Here is a 14,510-nt window from a genome sequence, read left to right as displayed (position 1 = left end):
TTAGAAAGCATTGCTTCTTATTGGGACATGAAGATTGGGTGTAATATATACTCAACTCTTCATCCCTGACTTCATTCTCAGAGAAAAAATATAATCAGTTACTGGAAGGAGCCAAACTCCTGTTGATCAAGATGGATGCCCAAAAATTTGGCTTTCTTAAGAGAAACTGGTTTATCATGATGAAAGCAGATGTTTGGACATGTAAGTGAAAAATTAGGCCAGTCTATAATGTATATTATGGAGCTTTTCAAGCTGAATGATACAGATGAAATTCTGGTAATGATGTTTACTGGAATTATTTGGATATTTCATAAAATCTCATGGTTTAGTAGACATTTCTCCAAAGAAGATATACAAATGGTCCATAAGCACATGAATAGTTGCTCAACATTATTAGTCTTTTGTTACAGTGCCCGCGAGTTAAAGTACGAGACAGCCAAACAGAATTTAAAGAGCCTTTTATTAGCCAGCTAGCAGGTGGCTGCTGTCTCTCACTCCACGCAGGGAGTTCAGCAAGCAGCCCCCACCTGTGTGCGCTGGTGCCTTATATAGACAGAAACTGTATCCTAGAAATGTAAGCAAGCAAGCTATTCTAACAGAAGCTGAGTTGGCAGTTTAGCTCTTGATCACAAAAAACAATTACACAAAGAGTTTCACTTGGAATTGGAGCAGTTATTGATCATACAAAACAATTTCACAAAAACAATTTCACAAAGAGTTTCACTTGGGACTGGAGCAGCTATTGATTATTAAACGGTTACAAAAAGTTTCACTTGGACCTGGAGCAGTTATTGTTAAAAGGGTTACGCTTGGCTGATGCGTGCAGCCACAGCTTTGCCTCCCCTAAATGGTAAAGTTTTGGTTTCTTTAACTGGTACAGGCCCAGTCTCACTCCCCCCTCCTCATGGCCTAATGCTGTTTACACAACACTGTTGCTTTGCAGATGTTTGGGGATTAAGGGAAAGGGACCCCACTTCACTTTAAAGAATTGTAAATCCAAACCAATGGACTTGCATATCCCTTTCAGCCCTAATAAGGTGTGTTTTATTTAAAAAAATGTAGATGAAAATGTAGAGAAATTTGAACACTTTTGCATTGCTGGTGGGAATATAAAATGGTGTAGCTCCTGTGGAAAACAGTTGGGCAGTTCCTCAAAATGCTAAACAGAATACCATGTGACCCAGAAATTCCACTCCTGGGTATAAACCAAAGAATTGAAAGCAGGGACTCAGATACTTGCACACTAATGTTCGTAGCAGTATTATTCCAATAGCTAAAAGGTGGAAATAATGTGTGTCTATTAATAGGTGAATGGCTAAACAAAATGTGGCATATCCATAAAATGGGGTATTATCCATCCATAAAATGAAGTCTATTACATGCTACAACATGGCTATATCTTGAAAACATGCTATGTGAAACAAGCCAGACATAAAAGGACAAGTATTCTATGAATCCACTTATGTGAAATATCTATAATATGCATATTCATAGAGACAGCAGATTAGAGGTTATCAATTACTGAGGGAAAGGGAAAATTGGAATTTATTGCAAAATGGGTACAGAGTTTCTGTTTTGAGTAATCAATATGTTCTGGAAATATTGGTGTGGATTACACATTATTGTGAATGTAATTAATGCCACTGAATTTTTGTACACTTAACAATGATTAAAATGGTATATTTTTAGTTATGTGTATTTTACCAAATTAATAAAATGGAAAAAACTTTGATGGGAACTTTTCTCCTTACATCCAACTTAATTCAGTGAGGGAAAGAACAGTTTAATAACTAGAATTTTGTTTTCTTCACAAGTATACTGATGTGATAAAAAATTATATGGTAATACTGTAATTAAGTAACAAATATAAAAAACATAGCTTTGTTTATGCTGTGGTTTGAACCTGTATGTGCCCCAGTGTGATGGTTAGGCTCATGTGTCAACTTGGCCAGGTGACCCAGCTGTCTGGTCAAGCAAACACTGGCCTAACCATTGCTGTGATGATGTTTGTGGCTGGTTAATAAACCAACAGGCTGGCTTATTAAATCATCAGTCAATTGACTGCAGCTGTGACTGATGACCCACCAAAGGGCGTGTCTTCCACAATGAGAGAATGCAATTGGCTGGGTGTAATCCAATTAATCAGTTGAAGACTTATAAGCAAGACAGAGGACCTTCACTTCTTCTTCAGCTGCCCAGTGAAGCATTTCCTGAGGAGTTCATCAAAGTTGCTGGTTCATTTCCTGAGGAATTCATCGAATATGTTCATTGAAGATCCCAGTTCATTTCCTGAGTTCTTCAAAGTTGTCGATTCATTTCCTGAGGAGCTCATTGGACATCTTCCTTGGAGTTGACAGTTTGCTGACTGCTCTACAGAATTTAGACTTGTGCATACCCAGATGTGTGAATCACTTTTACAAATCTGATAGTCAGAGACACCTCTCATTGATTCTGTTTCCCTAAAGAACCCTAACTAATACAACTTGGTACCTGGAGTGGCTCTGAGAACAGAATCTTAAAATGGGCTTTTACAATTTGTTTTCTACTCTGATTAGATTCAAAGGCACTAATGACTCTATTTCCAATAATCAAGACAGCACTGACAGTCAGTGGCATGAGTTGGCAAAGGATATATACAAAATAGCACTGTTTGATTCTCCTTATCATACTCAAGTATGAAGCAAGGCTCTGGGTGACAGTGTTTTGGACACCTTCACAGAGTTTTGCAGTATTAAGAGGTATAATGATGTTGGCTGGCTGCTCTTAGATACTTTGGATAAAATTGTAAGAGAAAGAGATGAGCTAAAGGCTTCAAATTCAAAACTTAAATGCCATATGATAGATGTAAAGGTTTCTATGTGTGCCCTGAAAGTAAATCTTATTTTCTGTGCCTGCAGACTGGAAGTTGCTGAAAACCAGGCACAGACTCTCATTGTGCGAGTAGCAGATTTACAACATAAACTAAAATCTCAACCTCTCAGGGTGTCTGCTGTTAAATTAAAGGCATTGATTGGAAGAGTGGTGACAAAGAAATCTGGGGAAGGAGTATGTGGATAGATCTTTCTGCGTAAGCAAACAACATGAAGATATTTGTGTCCCATGTGAATGCTCACCAGAGGATGACTTCAGCAGAAGGAGATTTTAATAACCAAGTGGATAAAATAACCCATTTGGTTGATACCAATCAGTCTCTTTCCCCAGCAACTCCTCTCATTGTCTAATGGGCTCATGAACAAAGTGGTCATGGCAGTAGGGATGGAGGTTATGCATGGGTTCAGCAACATGGACTTCCACTCACCAAGGCTGACCTGGCCACAGCCACTGCTGAGTGTCCAATCTGCCAGCAGGGGAGACCCACACTCAGTCCCCAATATGGTGCCATACCCCAAGGTGATCAGCCTGCTACCTGGTGGCAAGTTGATTACATTGAACCACTTCCATCATGGAAGGGGCAGTGATTTGTTCTTACTTGAATAGATACATTCTCTGGATATGGGTTTGCCTTCCCTGCAAGACATGCTTCTGCCAAAACTACCATCCATGGACTTACAGAATGCCTTATCCACCATCATGGTGTTCCACAAAACATTTCTTCAGACCAAGGAACCCACTTCACAGCAAATGAATTGAGGGACTGGGCACATGCTCATGGAATTCTGTGGTCTTTCCATGTTCCCTATCATCCAGAGGCAGTTGGGTTATTAGAATGTTGGAATGGCCTGTTGAAGACTCAATTATGGCACCAACTAGGTGGCAATACCTTGCAGGGTTGGGGCAGTGTTCTCCAGGAGGCTGTGTATGCTCTGAATCAGTACCCACTTTATGATGCTGTTTCTCCCATAGCCAGGATTAATGGGTCCAGGTATCAAGGGGTGGAAACAGGAGTAGCACAACTCACTATCACTCCTAGTGATCCACTGGGTAAGTTTTTGCTTCCTGTCCCTGCAAGCTTAAGCTTTGCTGTTCTACAGGTCTTGGTTCCAAAAGGAGGAGTGCTTCCACCAGGAAACACAACAATAATCCCATTGAACTGGAAGTTAAGACTGCCACCTGGCCACTTTGGTCTTCTTATGCTTCTGAATCAACAGGCAAGGAAGAGGATTACTGTACTGGCTTGAATGATTCATCCTATCAAGGGGAAAGAGTTTTCCTGGAATACAGGAAATCCCCTAGGGCATCTCTTAGTACTACCATGACCTGTGATTAAAGTCAATGGAAAACTGCAATAACCCAATCAAGGCAGGACTACCAATGGCCAAGAAACTTCAGGAATGAAAGTTTGGTTCACCCCACCAGGCAAAGAACCACAGACAGCTGAAATGCTTGCTGAGGGTAAAGGGAACATGGAGTGGGTAGTGGAAGAAGGTAGTGACAAATATGAACTACGGCCATCTGACCAGTTACAGAAATGAGGACTATGATGGCATGAATCTTTTCTCCTTGTTATGTTATGATTATGTTTGTATTTGTAAAGCAAATATCTTTGCTTTCTTCTCTGTGTTATCCCTTTATCATATGGCATAACCCATACTGTTCATTTTGCTGTATTTAAGCTAAAGGAAATCCATTTTAAGAGCTAATGTCACCCAAGGACTTGCACCCTAATCTGGAGAGATAAAGTATGGTTTTAGGTCATGTGTATAACTGCCAAGTTGACAAGGGGTGGACTGTGATTGTTGGGTTCATGTGTCAACTTGGCCAGGTGATAGTACCCAGCTGTCTGGTCAAGCAAACACTGGGCTAACCACTGCTTTGAGGATGTTTGTGGCTGGTTAATAAACCAACAGTCAATTGACTGCAGCTGTGACTGATGACTCACCAAAGGGCATGACTTCCACAATGAGAGAATGCAATTGGCTGGATTTAATCCAATTAATCAGTTGAAGACTTATAAGCAGGACAGATAGAGGACCTTCACTTCTTTGGCTGCCCAGTGGTGTTTCCTGAGGAGTTTGTCAAAGTTGCTGGTTCATTTCGCGAGGAATTCATTGAACACATTCATCAAAGATCCCAGTTCATTTCCTGAGTTCTTCAAAGTTGCAGGTTCATTTCCTGATGAGTCCATCAGACATCTTCCCTGGAGTTGACAGTTTGCTGACTGCTCTACAGAATTTGGACTCATGCATACCCAGTTGTGTGAGTCACTTTTACAAATCTGATGGTCAGAGATCCCTCTCATTGATTCTGTTTCCCTAGAGAACCCTAATATACCCAGAAAAACATGTTCTGAAATCTATTCCATTCCTGTGGATGTGAACCCATTGTAAGTAGGGTCTTGTGATGTGGCTACTTCAGTTAAAGTATGACCTACCCCATTCAGGGTAAGTCTTAATGCTCTTCCTGGAGTCCTTCATAAATGGAATAAATGAAAACAGAGAGAAAGCACAGAAGCAAGAAGCTGAAAGCAACAAAACCCAGAAAGCAGTAGAGAGAACAGCAGATATCACCATGTGCCTTGCCACGTGGCAAACTAGCCAAAGATCACTGACATCTGATCTTTGGGAAGAAAGCATCACCTTGATGCCTTGATTTGAACATTTTCTTGGCTTCAAACTATAAAACAATAAATTCCCATTGTTTAAGCCAAGCCATTTCACAGTATCTGCTTAAGGCAGCTAGGAAATTAATACAATGAGTTATCTATTGCTACATTTAAAATTACCCCAAAACTTAGTGGCAACAACAATAAGTATTTATCATGTCATGATTACTGTGGTTTGTCTGAGTGGTTATGGCTCCAGAGTCTCTCATAAGGTTACCCCCTCAGAAATATTGGCTGGGGTTGCTTGAATGGGGTTGGAGGGTCCTCACAAGGTGGCTCTGTCACTTGGAGGGAGACCTCAGTAACCTTCTGACTACAACCATGGATCCCAGAGACAATTTGAAGGTCCAGTGGTAGTCTCACTGACTGCTACTCAGAGGGGCTCTGCCTGGCTATGGGATACCCATGGGAGGATGTCAGAGCAAGTAATTTCCTAAGCTGGGCTTCCTGTGTTGGATGGGGGAGGAAGCCCCTTTGGCTACAGGTGTTGATGAGGTCAAAACTAGACACTTCTTCCTGGTGCCAGGGAGCTCCTGTGCCACAGCTCATATTACAGAGTCTTCTGCAGGTGAAGAGATTAACTCCCCCTTCCTAGTCCTCCTCTGGCTCATATTCCCTTATGGACCATAGTCCCATATTCTTTATGATAAATTTGTTTCCTCTCAACTCATCTGAAATGTATCCTTTCCTTCTCCACTGAAATTACCTTGAGTAAGTAGCCACTTGCCCTAGCAGACCTTCCCAACATCTGCAGAGTGGGTTGGGCCTTATGCCTCTTTGTTTCTGGTCAAGAATCAGCTGGGGGCTGAGCTATCACCTGCACAACCCCTAACTGTCCTGGAGGGAACCATCCCATTGGCTACTCACAGAGGTGAGCAAGGTATCAATTTGGTTTTGTGAATGATTCTAAGGGCTTCATTGGCAGGAGGGTTTCACTTGGGAATGTAGGCAGAGATGGTGCCCACCTACAGCACTGGCTTTCCATCCTGTGTCCTCATCTGAAATATCTGGAAACTCCCCCAGAAGTATCTGGCATATTTAATAACACAGACTTCAACCCTGTAGAGACTGATTCAGTTGGCATGGGGGGTGAGCAGGACATGAGTATTTTTACAGGTTCCCTAGTCCTTGAAGCTCAAAATTTGGTTCACATGGGATCAGCTGGGAGCTTGCCAGAAATCCAGACTGCCAGGACCAACTGAGAACTACAGGAACAGAATTGGCACTTTCACAAAACTCACAGGCAGTTTGTTTCAATCATCAAAGCTTAAGAAACAGGACATCAGTGACTCAAATGTTCAGTAACAACTGGGAAATACAAATGCAGACATCTGGCTTTGCTTGCACCTCCCAACCTCCCCCAACATTGCAGGACATCACAAGCCCCTAGAAATGAGGATGGGGGTCCTGGAAACTCTGAGGAGGAATAATGGAATTCCTCTGAATCATTGAATTTCCTGGGTGTCCATTTCCTATGGTCTGTATGTTTAACAAATATCTGAAATCATTCTAATATTTGAAGAATTTCCAGAAACATGATCCAACATATGATGGTCACATTTTTCCTTCTTTTCTTCTAAATTACTTTTGCATGACTATGTTCATCAAACATTTTTAAATTTTTAAATTTAAACCCTGGAAAATATGTCATTTCTTGTATGCTCTAAAAATGGATACTAAATAAATAAAACTAATAACATCACTCTTTTAAATGTATCCAAAGTCTATGAATAACATGGGGTGTTGATAATATCATGCTTTTTTAAAAAAACAAATACACCAATGAGTTCTTATTAAACTTTTATCCTGTTGCTTTAATTCCATCAACTCTTATTTATAGAATAATTCCCCCACAGCACTTTTCCAATAATGCAATGGAATTTATGCATGAAAATCTTAATTACCTTCTCATTGAAATTGAAGTTTTAAAAATAATTTCCTGGGAGCATATGCTCAAATGTTTTTATTATCACTAAAATTATTAATAAGTATAGAATTGATAAAGCAAAAAAATATGTTGCAAGTTTTTACATGTAATTTTTAAATGTAAAAAGGAAAAAATTTTATTAGAAATAGAGTTCTTCTTACCAGTATAAAGGACAAAAAAGAAAACAAGTTCAGATGATTCAGTTATGAGAACTTGTCTTAGTTTTATTATAAAATTGCTGCTGGGAGAAAGGCAGAGCCAGCCAAAATCTAGCCTAATCAAATCAAAGATTTAATCTTGGTAGGGACATGTTGTAGGAAAATAGAAAATTTAGTAATCATTTCACTAAATGAAAAAAAGGAAAATAAAAGGAGATGTCAGTAATTCTACTGAGAATCATCCACAGGAAGAAGTTCCTAATTTCAGAAATAAATCACAATTCAGTTAAAGTTCATCAGACAATTGTCTAAGCACTATTGTCAGAAATGCTATCTTCTTCCTAGGACGAGGTTACTAAGGAAGTCATACAAAGTGTGGAACTATGATTTTTTAAATAATGGCTCTCTGGAGAAACAGAACTGAAACAGGATATATATATATAGATAGAGATATAGATATAGATATAGATAGAGATAGAGATAGAGATAGAGATAGATAGAGATAGATATATAGATAGAGATATAGATAGATATAGATATATAGGGAAATATATAGAGATATAGATATAGATAGAGTTATAGATATAGATCGATCTATCTATCTATCTATCTATCTATCTATCTATCTATCTATCTATCTATCTATCTAAATGCATACAGGAACTGGCTCATGCAACCATGGAGATTGGCCAGTCAAATTCTGTAGGGCTGGCTGCAATTTGGGAATTCCAAAAAGGTGACATTGACTTCTCCAGGAGAAGTGGGCTGTTTGAAGTAGAAATAGTCTCCATTCTGGTTGCTGAAATCCTCTGTTGTCACTTTCAGGCCTTTAACTGATAGGATGAGGAGACTCCTCTCATTGCTGAAGGCTGTCTCCCCATTGCTAATAGAGGCAATCAGCTGTAGATGCCATCAGCCATAAATGCAGTCAACTGACTAAGGATTTAAATCCATCTGTGAAACACCTGCACAATAACCATCAGACCACTGTTTGCTTTAACAAACACCTGGACACCATAACCTAGCCAAGTTGTGGGTTGACACATGATATTAAACATCAGAAATTGACCAAGTTTTCTCAACTTTGGAACTATTGATATCTTGGGTCAGATAATTCCTTCTTTTTGGTGGCTGTCTTGTGTGTTGAATGATGTATCCAGGGCTTGTATACAATAAATGCCAGTAGCATCCCTCAGTTGTGACAATCAAAAGTGTCTCCAATCATTGCCAAATATCTCCTAAGGGGCAAAACTGTCCCAAATGAGAATAAATACTCTAGAGTGAGACAGGGTCCAGTAATGACCCTATTTCTATTTTTAATTTTTCTAGGTGATAACAATGAAAATGTATGATAAATAATTCAATAGGAATGGAGAGAGCTTTGTTAAAAGTGGCTTCATTCACTTCTTTGGACACCTCCTGAGTTGTATGTGAAAAATTCAAAGACTTATTACCGTCATTAGAAGCACTTGTATTCTCACCAATATTTCAAATTCTCCCATTGTCTGGTGCCCTCAGAGGATTTTACACACTGGGCCATCTAACCTAGAAAGATTCAGCCTTCACCCATCAAGAGTCCCACTACTGGCCTTTTCTCAGTGCAGTATATGTGGAAGTTGACGATCTGGAAAGGGATTCCCCTCAATTCTAATTTAATAGACCTGGAGTGGGACTGGCCTTTGGTGTGTCTAAAAGCTAACCAGGCATGTCTAGTGAGGAGGAGCAGCAAAAGCCACAGGCTGAAAAATCCTGCATTAATTGCTTGCAAAAATAGCTAACTAAAATATTTATGGTGGGGAGCAGAAGATGGGATATTTCAATGAGACTGAGCTACCACAATGGCTGGAGGTTCTTCTCTGGAGCATGAGGGGCTGCATCATGCCACAGTAATCTTCCAACATGCCACTGACCAGTAAATTCTGGAAGTAGTCAATTCTAAAATAAATATCTCCCTTAAACTACCAATTGTTAATCTCCATTCCACAGGCCAAATTAACATGCCAATAGCTTTAATTTGTTTTTATTGTATTTTTAAATTACTAACATTTTAAAATTTGGAGAAAACATAGACATTTAAATTTTCAACTTTGTTACCAATTGATCAACTAGCATTGCCACCTTGCAGAAATAAAATGATATCAATTAGCATCAACTGGATGGCCCTCAGTCAATTCTGCTTCCTTAGGGCCTCCTTTCTCTTGTACTTGATCCTCTCCTTGTGATGTGTGCTTCCTGCTTGGCTCTTAGCAAGCATTTGAGTTTAGGAATCCTGATCTAAACACTTCATTGACTTATAAGAATGTTAGAGATGTTAGGAAAATCCAACTGGGAAACCCTCTATAGGACCATTTCGGAACAGCCATACTTCACAAACAGGTCTAGTGATTAGGTTAAAACTTACCATTTTCATATTATGTGGTTTTCAAAAGATTGCTTCAATCATTAGTTCAATTGCATTTATTATTTGTATTGACCAAATCATTTAATCATTCTAGGGACAGAATAGGAAGAGTGGATTGAGGGTCATGGAGGGGAGAGGTGGCTCACATCCACCATATTATGTAAATGAACAGACAGAAACCTGAAAATTAAATTTGGGAGCTGCAGTGAGATGCCCAATCAAATGGACTTAGAGTTGGAATTGCTGTTTTGAGACAGTAATGTCAAAGGAAAGAATGAAGGAGAGAAGGGAGGAAAAGAAAGTGGAAACTAGGAATGAATCTTCTAGACAAAAGAAAGGCCCAGGGGCCCAGACCTTCCCTGGCCTATAAGAGATTACAAAGTAATACAAAAATAACCACTCCCAGCAAGATGATATTCACAATATCTGACACCTACTAAAATATTACCAAACAGACAAGGAAACAATGATGTGTAATTCATAATGAGAAAAAGCAATCAATAGAAATAGGCTCAGAAATCCACAGATGATAGAATTAGTGGCTATTTTAACCATAGTATAACTATAATCCAAAGGTTAAAAGAAGGAAGAGGAAAGATTGGGCATGTTATGTAGAGACGTGTATGATACAAATAAAGTCTCAAGTTAACTTATAGAGTTGAAACTACAGTATTGCTGGCTGATGATGAAGAGGAAACACTGGGGCCACACACAAGGACTGGAGGCAGGCTTTGGCTGCACTGAAGTCACCACTGCTGCCACTGCAGCTCATGGGGAAATGCCTAAGCCCACCCCAAGCAGCCCTAGAGACACATGAGGTGCCCACCAGCCCAGATACTAGGGGTTCCACATCCTGGCAGCATATGGGCTGAGGATGGCTTGTTGCTGGCAGAGGTGCCAAAGGAGGGACAGGGAGGACCTGGAAGGGCTGGCCTAGGCTCATTTCCTCCCCATCCCCACAGCTGGAGCCAGGTCAAGAGGGCGTGTGGTGCCAGGCTCTGAAGCATGGACAGTGAGCACAGGTGGACACAGGTGGGCAGCCTCAGTGGTTTGTTTTAGAGACTGGAATCCTGTCCTACTATGATTCACAGAAGGATGTTTGAAAAGGGAGCTAAGGAAGCAGAAAGATGGCAGTTTGTGAAATTCAAGTCCATTCAGCAGACAACACAAGAATGGAATTAATCATTCCAGGAGAGCAGATTTTTGACATGAAAGCTGTGAATGCAGTGGAAAGACAGAGGTGGCTGGCTGCTGTCAGGAGCTCCAAAGCCTGTTTGATACTAGGACTAAAAAAGAAAAAGAAATAAGTGAAGTCAGTGATTCTCTGAAAACCAAAATGTCTAAGCTCTGCCCCTGCTATGACCTCCTAATGCAGCAAGTTCATACAATTTTTTGCAAGAATTTTCCCCATGATGGAAGCCACTCATCTTCCAGTGTAGAGAACACAAATGAAGCCTCCTCTTCGCTTAGGGCCACCTTTGCAAACTTTGCCACCTTTGCCCTATGCAAAGCCTCCTCTTTGCATAGTGCATTCTGTCAGCCACTCTGGTTCCTGCACTTCAAGAGAGTAGCCACACTAAAAGAGAACCAGGATCCACACATCATAGATTATCCCAGCAACACCAAAGAACCTGTTCAGATAGACTCCTGTAATGATATTCCCCTTGAAGTCCCATATAGACCTGTTCACTGTTCAGGAAACACACTTAATGGAGATTTGTCATCTTTAGCTGTTCCTGAAGAATGTAGATTAATGGCAAAAAGAATCTGAATCAGAAGATCAGAAGATCCTCTTCCTTCCTTCTCTTCCTGAGAAAACTGAAGTGTCCAACTTCCTCTAAGTATTGCTAGGCAAAACTACTATAATTGAAAGGATATTGATAGGGAGTAGTTTAGCCTTTACTTAGAATTTCTCTTACACATTTGTAAAAAAACAAAAAACAAAACCCTACATACCTTTGAAGTTATTTCATCTTTACATAGTTTATTTTGAAGAACATTTTCCTAGTAACTTCATGGTGTGAGTGTGAATTTTTCTTTTCTTTTTTTAAACAAATGATGGTGTAACATTTTGACTCCATAAGGACAAATGTAGGTACTTTTCTAAAAAAAAACTGTTGGAGACTGACAGATTAATCAATGCATATTTTAGCTTTTCAACATGAAATCTTATAGATACAAGGTTTCAGGTTGATGGAAGTGTGATATATATAACTTGTGCCATGGACCATATAAATGGTCAATTTACCCCAGCTTAAAGTGAGTTACAATAGCAATTTTATAGTGATTGTATTGTGCTCCTTTAAGCAAAAAGGAATACTTAATATTCTAAACATTTGTAACACAAATACCATGACACATCAAGGAGATGTTAAAACCCAGATTATGCTGTCCTTCATATATGAAGTTGACATCACTGATTTGTCAATACCAATGTTGGGTTAAGGTATTTTATATTTATTTTTTTCTCTTGCATCAAAAAATGATTGCATTCCAACTTTTGTAATCTACCAAATTTAAGATGTGCAGACATTGTTATTTATATTGTTTTAGAAAAGAGATCAGTGAGGTAGTGACCTTGCTCACTTACACCAGAGAAATAAATGACTTTCAATGGAAGAAGATTTTAGTGCTTTTTTTTTTCTAAAATAGATATTAAGCTGCTGTTGTAAGGTATTCATATTTGTAGCTCTTTAGACTATCCAGAGACTTCTTAAAATTTATGAATAGTTATAAAATAAATTTTCTTAAGGTGATTGCTCTTCAACATTTTAGAAAATGACATAATTTAATGAGAGAACAAATAACATTTTTTGGTAGTGCCTGTCCTTATCTCTTGTCAGTATTTGCTTGTAAATTTTTTAATTCACTTTGGAGTGACGGTTTTGTCCAAATTCTTTGATGAGTAGCACTTTAAAACAAAGTGGTTTCAACTCTTTAAGTTAATCAGATGATTAATAAATATCTGATCTCTGCATTCAAATTCATCATATAATACACTGTATTTTTTACATTTGTTTATAGTCTATCTAATCTTTACCAAGTTCCAGTAGTATTCTTTATTGCTTTGATTTGTGTATATATTTGGGTCTCAGGGTAAATGTATGAATGAGGCACACTTTTGACCTTAGAATGGTTTGGCCTATTTCTCTTTAAATTTCTCTTGTAGGTTTATGTGGAATTCTTTTTAAGAGTTAATATTTGGTGTTTATTAAAATAAACTATTTGTTTTAGGTTTTCTTAAGTTTAAAATAGATGTAAACTATATATTATCTATATATGTTAATATGCATCTACATAAACTGTATGCTACTCAAAATGCTTGTAATTTTAAATAGCACACAAGTCATTAGACTACTCTATATTAAGTAGACTCTTTTTTTGTTTATATGTTCTACCTCAGACGTATAATTAAAAGAAAGAAGTTTGATAATGTAAATTTTCATGTTAGTAATCAGGTTTTTTCTTTCTTTCTTTATACTGTAAGCACTTGCCCAGTGATAAAACTAAAAAGTTCAAGGTTCTACCAATAGGGAGTTTTTCTAGTAATTAGTTTTTGGTAAGTGATAAGCTTATAATGAAAACATAACCATCTTTTGAACTCACAGAAAATAAATCAATTTACCATTTCTTTGTCCCAATATACAAGTTCATGTACAATTTTCTCTATATATTTAAAACAATAAATGCAATCATTTCTGGTTCATATGCCCCTCTTTGAAACAGGTGATTGAGCTGGTTTATTATATTCCTATGTATGGCTTTACTGTAACTTGGATCCACTTTTTTCCTTATGATCCAAAATCATTTGTGAAATTATTTTTTGATGGAATATAAATGTCTATTGAATTTCAAAAAAACAAAAAATCCAGCATACTGAAGTAGATATTCACATACTTTCCCATGAATACTGTTCTAGTTTGCTAATGCTGCCAGAATGCAAAACATCAAAAATGGATTGGCTTTTATAAAAGGGTATTTATTTGGTTACACAGTTACAGTCTTAAGACCATAAAGTGTCCAAGGTAACATAGCAAGAATTGGGAACCTTCACTGGAGGATGGCCAGTGGTGTCTGCAAAACCTCTGTTATCTGGGAAGGCACGTGGCCAGTGTCTGCTCCAGAGTTCTGCTTTCATAATGGCTTTCTCTCAGGATGTTCCTCTCTAGGCTTCAGCTCCTCAAAAATGTCACTCTTAGTGACTCTTGGGGCATTTACCCTCTCTTAGCTTCTCTGGAGCAAAAGTCTGCTTTCAAAGGCCATCTCCAAAATGTCTCTGTAAGCTGAAGCTCCTCTCTCAAATTCTGTGCATTCTTCAAAGTGTCCCTCTTGGCTGTAGCAAGCTTGCTTCTTCTGTCTGAGCTTATATAGTGCTCCAATAACTTAATTCAGACCCACCCTGAATGGGTGGGATCACATCTCCATGGAAACTATACAGAGTCATCATCCACAGATTTAACAGATTGTAACTGAAAGAATTAC

The 14,510-nt window shown here is 38.6% G+C and overlaps 1 pseudogene; it reads left to right on the top strand.

Annotated features, from left to right (window-relative positions):
- Positions 1-256: 256 nt before the first annotated feature.
- On the top strand, positions 257-11,841 carry LOC119532703 (annotated as a pseudogene).
- Positions 11,842-14,510: the final 2,669 nt, after the last annotated feature.

This window comes from Choloepus didactylus, chromosome 4 (assembly GCF_015220235.1).
Source record: "Choloepus didactylus isolate mChoDid1 chromosome 4, mChoDid1.pri, whole genome shotgun sequence".
Classification (NCBI taxonomy): domain Eukaryota; kingdom Metazoa; phylum Chordata; class Mammalia; order Pilosa; family Megalonychidae; genus Choloepus; species Choloepus didactylus.
The sequence above is the reverse complement of the archived record's forward strand: the minus strand, read 5'-3'. Positions and strand labels throughout refer to the sequence as shown.